Raw genomic sequence first — 9,342 nt, forward strand, 5'->3', positions numbered from 1 at the left:
CCATCAAAAGAAAATGAGGCACTACCAAAACACCGTCCACAATCCTCTCTAACCTTAATTGAACTTTTGACCCTTTTTTCCCATTCAAAATCACACTTCCATTCACTGATGCACCCAATTTCTTATATAAATCACACATTGCCTTCCATATTTTCTCACAATCTTGTCTTGTAATCTGAATATTGCAACCATCCCATCTGCCTTTGTGAAACCTTCAACTGCCAATCCAAGATCATTGCTCACTGCACCACCAACCAAATCTTTCTCACCTTTCAATTCAACAACCCCATCTCTCACCGTGAATCTCAAGCTGAACAACACTCTTCCACACTCTTGCTTTTCTTTGGTGCCTAAGAAATCATTCAGTTGTAGAAGCCACGCCACAGAATCTTCTGACACTGGTAATTTTTTACATATCATGTGTTGAAATTTAACTTTTTCATAAATGACGAGAGCAACAAGAATAAAACTCAAAATCATCTAATCTTTAAGACTCTTATTATTCTAATTTTCCCAAAAACTTAACTGCGCAAAGACCATAATGGTTTTTATATTATATTCAAACTAATTGATCAAACTTATGTTTCCACTCTTCTAATATATATAACCATTAACCACATTTGTTTTTGCTAAATAAAAGTGATTTTTGGATTGATTATTATGTGTTGACCCTTTTGGTTTGTTATGCAGAAAAAGTTCAAGAACTGAATGTGTATGAGATCAATGAGAGAGACCGTGGGAGTCCTGCTTACCTAAGATTGGGCTTTAAACCTGTTAATTCTCTTGGTGATTTAGTCCCTTTCAGCAACAAGGTCAATTTCTATTCATTTTATTCATAAATTCAATGACTTCCACTAATGATAATCAGAATCATTCATGGTCTTTCATTTGTAGCATTTAATTATATTCTCTGTTCTGAACGATAATTTTATGAAACTTTATAATATTATGTTGTTACATTATATTAGAGTGAATTTTTAGTAGTTTCTGATTGTTGGATGATTCTGAATTATACAGTTGTACACTGGGGATTTGCAAAAGCGCATTGTAATATCAGCTGGTATCTGCATTCTGATTGAGCACAAAGAAGAGAAGCAAGGTGCTAGATATGAAGCAATCTACACCTTCTACTTTGGAGACTATGGTCACATTGCAGTGCAAGGACCATACCTGACCTATGAAGACACATGGCTTGCTGTGACTGGTGGGTCTGGGATCTTTGAAGATTTTCTACACATTTTATTTGAAGGGTGTTAAAGATTTGCCTCAAGAGCTTCTTGGAAAGCCTGTTGAGCCTCACCCTTCTGTTGAAGCCACTCCTGCTGCTAAGGCACTTGAGCCTCATGCTACCATTGCCGGTTTCACTAATTGATCAATTGGTGTTTTTGTAGTTACTCTAGTTTGGCTTAATTTTTGGTTCTTTAATAATAAGTTTAATGATGATGGGTTTTATGCTGGTGGGATTTCTTTTTTGCCATGAAATGTTGAAACTTTCGATTATTAATATTTCAAGGGTTTGGAGGTTGTTTTTTTGCCTTAATTAATTGTGTTGTTATATTTTATTTTCTATGATTATATCAAAATTAACTTTTGTCCCGTAGGATAGCTGAGATGAGGGCATATGAGTTGGGCAGGGGGAGGTTCAAAGATCGATTCCTGACCGGTTTAAATTATTTTTTCAATGTAAAAAAATTAACTTTAAAAATAAGAAGATTTAATATGCACTGTAAACATGTCAATATATTTCATATAGAAAAATGAGTGATATTGAAAAAAATAATACCATTAAATATTATTTATGTATGATTAGAAAAAAGTTATCTTCAGAACTATTATTTTTCTTGTGGTGGTATTTCTGCCATCACATACCCAATTCATTTCGAAGGCCCAGCCATGAAGTTCCAGCCTTCGAACTACTCTTATTGGGTTATCATGCCCTTTGTAGAAATCCAATGGGCTCAACCCTTTTATCAAACAAAAAGAGGATTTGTGGATTACTTCAACACAACTTTTTACCATTTATACATCGAATCTCATGTTTTTAGTTTTTAATTTTAAAGAAAATGAGTGTGCTAGTAAGTAACAAAGGTTGTGTAAAAATATGAATTTGATATATTCACACTTCATTTTTAAACTGTTTTTAAAATCGTAAAGCTGAGAAATAAATTTGATATATTCACACTTCATTTTTCTTTCTATCTCATTTCCACCAACTTTCTTTTTTTATCTCTCTTTTTTCTTTTCCTATCTTTCAATCTCACTGGAAAGTGTATATCCCCAGTTCAAACAACATGAATGCCTCCAACATATGTCGGACCAAAAAAATTAATTTACTATGGATAATAGTCTCCATCCTCCAGTCATACAGATACAGCTAGCATAACATTCAGATTTCAAGTAATTAAAATGAACTGTAGATGAACTTGATCTGAGTCTAGGATAAGGGTAAAGACAATAGTACTGGGAGTACAAAGTTCCAGTACATGGGCCAGTACAAACCTAATGGGTTGGTTATATAGTGTTTGTAAAACAAAAAGCTAGGCAGTACTTGTACTAATCAATGGAGTTTGGTGTACTACACTTAGTTCATTCTCAATAAGTCAAAGATCAATTCATGATCTAATTAAAAAATGAAATGTGTTAACCAATCCAGCTAATACATATATTGCTATGCATTTCATGAGGCTAAGTCATGAATCACTCATCAGGCACACCATGAAATCACCCTAGTTGCCTGAATCATGTTGTGTTGGGAATCAATGTCACATTGAGGAGTAAAAATCTGTTATTGCCATTGATTCTCATCACAACTTGGTCCAGTCTACCCGGGAACCCATATACTATGTACTTCCATTCACTTGTAAGTATTTACTGTCCTTTTCATTTTCTGTTGTTTTGCTATGTTTGGGAGTCATACCATCAATTCTTAATCACCAGAATCAGCTATTTGACAATTGACTATTTGACTTGCAGAATTGATTTTAGAAACTAGAAAAAGTAACTTCTACAGTGGACATAATCAATCTTGAGATTTTATAATTGGATTTTACAATATTACCTTAAGAAATTACTTTTCTCATATATGTATTCAAAAATATATCATTTCACTCACAAATCATTTTTACTATAATTGACTTTACCAAAATCAATTCTGACAATGTTGTTCTGATCACACACATAGTGTTCTTATTTTTCTTCAATTAATAAATTAGAACTTTAGTCATAACCCTTTCATGCTCTGCATCTCCCCTGTTTTCTCCTGGCCAAAGAATACACATTCCATAATGTTCTACTGTTAGGCATAGCCCATGTGACATGTTTATGTTCAGTGTATCAATGGCTAGAGTTACACATTCTCTTCCTCATGATCTACTAATATTAGACATGAAAACTGATTTTAGTAGTAAAACATAGCTGCAGGGTCTTTCCTTTGTGTATTGCTTTGTAGCCAGAGGTCTTACCTTTCCTTAGCAACAACAATTACATTGTGTTCAACCTAATGGCTAATATAATCATTCTGCAAATGTCATATCTTTAGTTACTTAGAAAATTGGTTAGTGTTGGTTCAAACAAAATGGATGAATGATAGGTACTCATAGTTACTTAGCAAATTAGTTAGTTAGTTGATGTAGTTTTAGTTAGTTTGAGAGAGTTAGTTAGAAAGTGAGTGAGAATGATATAAATCAGAGAGACTTAGAGAGAAATAGTATCTCTGGGAATCATTTGTATTTGGGAATTAGGGAGAGACTTGGAGAGAAATGGTATATTTGGGAATCATTTGTAACTGGGAATTAAGGAGAGGTGATAGAACTCTCGAATTACTCAGCAATTTTGTAGTTTTTTGTTCTTGAATAATACAGTTTTCTTGTTATTGTTGGGTGGTTCCTATCAATGAATTACCTAAGCGACCAATAGAGTGATTCACTAATCAGAGCAATTGTGTGAGGAATTAACTTTGTTTCTTAATGTAGGTTCCTAACATGGTCGAAAAGACTATTAGTTAGCCACTATTTAGAAGTGTAAGGTGAAAAACTTAAGTACAACTAAGGGTAAGGGTAAACGCTTGAAAAAATAAATAAAACGCCAAAAGAAATTAGTAAATACTTGAAATTTAAAGGCTAGAGAGTAAGTAAAAGATTGACAAGTAAAGGAAATTAAAAGAAAGTAAAGAAATGTTGGAAATTTGTTGTTGGATTTGATGTTGGTTGATTGTGTTGTTTGCAAATGACTCTATCCCCCATTTATAGGGTGAATTCTAGCTAGTGATAAGAGCCATTTTTACTTAGATTTGTGATGGAGTTTAGTCACTCATTTAACTTAAATGCTTAAAATGTAATTCATTTTATCCCTCAAAGTGTTAGTTTTTAGTATACATATTGTGTAAATATTGAAGACATTGTGAACAGTCTTAAGTGCCTGTTAAATTCTACTGCTTAACTTGGTTATAATGCCTATGAAGACTTTGTGAAATTCTGTTGATTACTTTAACTGATTCTGATGAATATTAGGTCTTATTTGAAGGCTGTTTGGATTCTTTGACTGATGGACAGGGTCATAAAGGCTGGAGAGCAGTGGAAATCTTAACATTAGATGGAAATTAAAGCAAAGTAACAACAAACCTTCATCTTTATATTTCCAATTTTCATATCACAATTTCCTCATTTTTAATTTTTTGCCATATCAATCATGTTTTTCTCAGTTCTAATATGTAAAATATTGTTGCTGTCGGACTAAAGCAGAGTAAAACAATAAAACATTGATCTACATGGGATGGGTTGTGGTTTTATAGTATCCTCTAAATTAATCTAAGTAATTAGTAAATTATGTGTCAAAACATTCTTGGGTTTATTTACGGATATACACATTTCACCTTTGGATATACATCTTAGCGGCGATTTGTAATCTTCACAAAATGAGATTATAAACCCCAACTAGATCAAATATCTGAAGGATATCAGATGAAATAGTATGTCTAATCATCATTTTCGAATATTGTTATAAACTTATAATGGTAATTGTTTGGGCATTGTAGAAGATAAGAAACAAGTAGTTTGTTTGTGGGGACAAAGTATATCCAACTTGAAAAATAGAAAAACTTTATAAAATAAATGAAGTGAATGGACCCCAGAGCTGGCAAGTAACAGAACCTCTCTCTTTCTTGATGCCAACTTTGCATACACATCAGACAAAACTGACGGCTATGATGAGGTCCAGGTGGGACCTTACTGCTTCTATAATTTCATAGGTGTAAGACAAGATTAATGTGACATGCACATTCACAATTTCAAAAGAGAAAATGATCCGTAGACATTCGCACAATGCAAACATCAAAAGTGGGAGTAGAAGAGAAGAAATAGAGTAATGAATGAGATATGTATGGTAGAAGAGAGTGTATACAGATAAAATTTGCTTGTCTGCACTATTTGTTTGTATATCTGAGTATCTTTACTATTTCAAAGAAATTCTTACTCTCATGCTTCACTATTCCCTTCACACTGTGCTGACACTCACTCTTTTGATCTTCACATCCGGCCTACATTGAAAGCAACCCAACAGTTCAAAACCATGACATGAGGTGAAAAAACAGAGATAATCAGATGGTTTCACCCCCATTGGGCTTTCACTAGGTTACAACAAAACAAGAGTAAAGCTCATATTTGTAGATGTCATAGGAGGGAAACTTCATTCATTCAGTTCATTGTACTCTTTGAAATTTAAAAATTTCAGAAAATAAAAGAGCATATACCCTTAATTTGTTTTATATAAATGGTTTTACTATATGCTGGTGCTACTGACAGAAAGGGAAGAAAAAAAAATTAACCCAGCCTATAGTTATAGCCTTCTTAGATGTCAAAAAAACCTGTATCCGTAATTCATATTCTTTCCTTTTCAAAAAAGAAATTTGTTAGAAGAAAGCAACCATTTATGTGTCCTTTCTTTGATTAACAAACTTTTTGGATGCTTTGTGTTTTTTCTGTACGTATGTTTTTCATTGAAAATATTTAAGTGTATGTTTGGGTACCGGTGGAAAGCCTGGGTGGATAGAAAGTTTAAAATAACTATTCTTAGCTTCTATAGTTGCTTATGTGATTTTGGTTTTACCGTATTTTTTTCTATATATCTAAACATGCACTTACTGATCTGATTGCATGTCAATTGAGGAGTTTCCTGAAGTGGTATTTGAACCAGGAGTGTGTATCATCATAAGATTTGGTGAAGCCTCCTGTAAAATCAGTTTGACTAAGTGATGGAAATTAAGGGTAATGGTGGTTTTAACATGTGTATAACTAACCAATCAATGCCAGGTTCTCTCAATTAAATTTGCATAATTACAATAAATGCTGGCCCACTGATTGTATGGTCAATTTTTTTTTTGTTTCTTTTGGTGCAATGTATAGTCACTTTTTATTAGGTACCTGGCCAATTATTTTTTCTTTTTTACATCACAACAATATAATTATGGAGTTGTTAAAATGAGTTTAGTTGTTTTATTGAGACCCTCACGGGTGGCACAAGTGGTGAATGTGCATTTTCTTAAGGGATTTCGCCTAGGCTTCTGGCCGGGGTTCAATCCCCACTAAGGTAAAAAATAATACATTTGTGGTTAGGTACATCACTACCGTATCCCGAGCCAGATTAGTCACGTGTAACCCCTTTCCCCGTGGAAACTGGTTGCAAAGGAAAAAAAAATTTAAGACCCTCACCAACTCTAATCATTCATACTACTATGTGACTGTAATAAATTATATTGACTAATGAAGTAAATACTAATAAAGTTCATGCATCCAACACCATCAAGTTCTTAAAATGAATTGAAAATTCCCATCTAATTTCTATCAACTTTAACCACTTAAGTTTAATACAATTCAATTATCAATGAAGGTGGATCCAGTGAAGGGTAGGGGAGGTTCTGGCCTATCCCCTATTTAAACATATTTTACAGTGGTGTGTTGGTTTACCAAAACTTCTGTAATCACATGTAGTTTTCTTGAATAGGAATAAGAAAGAGCTACATTATCTCTCTTTTTAAATAGAAATTACAAATGATGTACAATTATTTGTGCAAGGGAGAATAAAAGTAAAGTACCAATACAATTGCAAAATCTCAAATAATTTAACTAATAGCATTCCCAATGTATAAGGAGTTGGAGTTAGGAACAGAGCACTCTGTATTCTGTCAGTTCAATCACAAATTAACTTTGATATAATGTTAAAATACAAAAGGGAACAAAAATCTTATAATTACTTACTGTTATAAAATTACAGGGAAATGTTTGCATTGCAAATTTCATTTTAGACTTATTAGATATATAACCTTTTTTAAGTTAAAATCTAAGGAGAAGATGGTGAAATATCAGTTAAGGTGGTACAATTATAAAAACTAGACTTAGACCCCTGCGATGCGCGGACGACACTATCACTTGACATTGATTGCAATGCAATTGTTATTATTGGATAGGCCGGTGTAAACAGGTTGTCGAATATATGGTTCTTAAAATCTAAACGATTTTACTTAAAAATGAGGTAAGCTAAAATCCTTGTATCGCGAGACCCATTTATCACTGTTATAGTCGACTGTGATCCGATCACATTCGAGGATCACCGCCACTACTGCCATTTTTATCACTAACTACTCATCTACAACTCAACCACCAGGTGAGTTTCAAGAGTTTTGAGATTTAGGTTGAAGAAGGAAAACATTTTCTAATTATTTAATTTAATACTAAATCTTTCACATTGTAGTATTTAATAATTCGTTCATAAAATTGTTAATTGATACGTTTTTTTTAACATTATTAATTGATATGTTACTAATACAACATTGTGAGTAATGATAGTTTAGTGTTGTGTGTTGTTACATAAGTGTGAAAACAGAAATTGTTTGAGAAGATGCAAGGACATGGTTTAGATTGCCACCTAGGATTAAAAGCTAACATGGAAGATTTATATAAAAGTAAAGAGATAATATGACATCGCTACAGCCCGCGCTTCAGAATTACTATATTATAATAGATATGACATCGCTACCGCCCGCGCTTCAGAATTACTATATTATAATAGATAGATAGATAGATGTGCAGATAAGACGTATGAAGACATCGTGAGAAGAGTTAATAACATGATTGTTAGTCAAGTGGTAAAGATGGTAAAAAAGAACACTTATTGATATTGTTCAAAGCAACCTCATAATCAATAATATCCCACCGGACATGACTATAAAGAATTCAACTGGTTTCGTTAATTTTGTTTGGTTTTAATGAGCCTTGTCATAGTTAGAGTCATGTTAAGATCTTTCCTTTCATTGGTCCCAATTATTAACTTTCTCTTCATGAGCTTAGGTTTGGTATATGAAGTAGCTATTGTGACAATCTACTACAAAAATTAAATTAATAATAATTGTTGTACATATGAATTTCTAGATATACAATTAATAAACGCATTTAGCTGTTTTGAACAGCCAAAAATTTGCATTCAGAAATAGTGACGGTCAAAAAGGGTCGTTAAATGCATATGTCAATTGTATGTCTGAAATTTCCGGAGCATGTATCATAACTTATCTTTTCATTGTCCCAAATGAAGTTGATGCTCGGACATGGAAATTTACTCTTCCTTATGAGCTTAAAATTGTCTCATAGTGAAGTTCTGTGCTGGATGGATTGTGATGTCAACGACTTTTTGGCATGATCACAACATCCTAATTTTATGGAACTAGAAAGGAGAAGCTGGAAAAAATTCCATTTTGTTTGTCTTCAACAAATAAGCACATAAAAAATAGGGACTAATAGTTAGTGTCCCATGATAAACTTGAAGATTAAAATTCACATAGTGGTCTAGGATATTAGGAGTCAAAGAGCATGGAAAAGTTACTGAGGCAACCCAATGAGTTGAATGCAGAGACAAAAAAAGGAAACAAGATACTTGAATATAGAACTACATATGAGGCATGTCTTTGCACCTTAGAGATTCAAAAAGTGAACAATATATATATGATTGATTGAAGTGGCAAGGGTTGCAATTTACTGTGCGCAACCTCAATTGCTGACGTAAAATAACAAGTTTTGGACTCCCCGCGTCGGCATTGCGCCCGCAATTGTACCCTTTTCACCTTGTATTTTTCTACAATTTCGTGATGCAGCAGCAAGCACAAATTAAAATCCTCCAAGTGGTACATGCTTAATTTCCTTTAAGTAATGACTCATATTTGAGTATAATGTATGAAAAGAATCTGTTATGAGAGTTAGTCCCGTCATTATGTGAATCTTCCCCTACTAGGGTTGCCTTCTTGTGGAAAATACCAAAAAGAGATTCAAGAAGTGAAAGAACAAAATTTGGTAGAGACAG

General features: G+C 33.2%; 1 long non-coding RNA gene and 1 pseudogene across 1 annotated transcript; both read left to right on the forward strand.

Annotated features, from left to right (window-relative positions):
• Positions 1-181: 181 nt before the first annotated feature.
• LOC130717030 (allene oxide cyclase, chloroplastic-like) lies at positions 182-1,504 on the forward strand (annotated as a pseudogene).
• Positions 1,505-2,576: 1,072 nt separating this feature from the next.
• LOC130728729 (uncharacterized) lies at positions 2,577-4,809 on the forward strand. The gene is made up of 2 exons (XR_009015764.1): positions 2,577-2,860; positions 4,509-4,809. It is a non-coding gene; the product is annotated as an uncharacterized LOC130728729 (long non-coding RNA).
• The last annotated feature ends 4,533 nt before the right edge of the window (positions 4,810-9,342 follow it).

The sequence above is a fragment of the Lotus japonicus genome, chromosome 1, assembly GCF_012489685.1.
Source record: "Lotus japonicus ecotype B-129 chromosome 1, LjGifu_v1.2".
Taxonomy (NCBI): Eukaryota; Viridiplantae; Streptophyta; class Magnoliopsida; order Fabales; family Fabaceae; genus Lotus; species Lotus japonicus.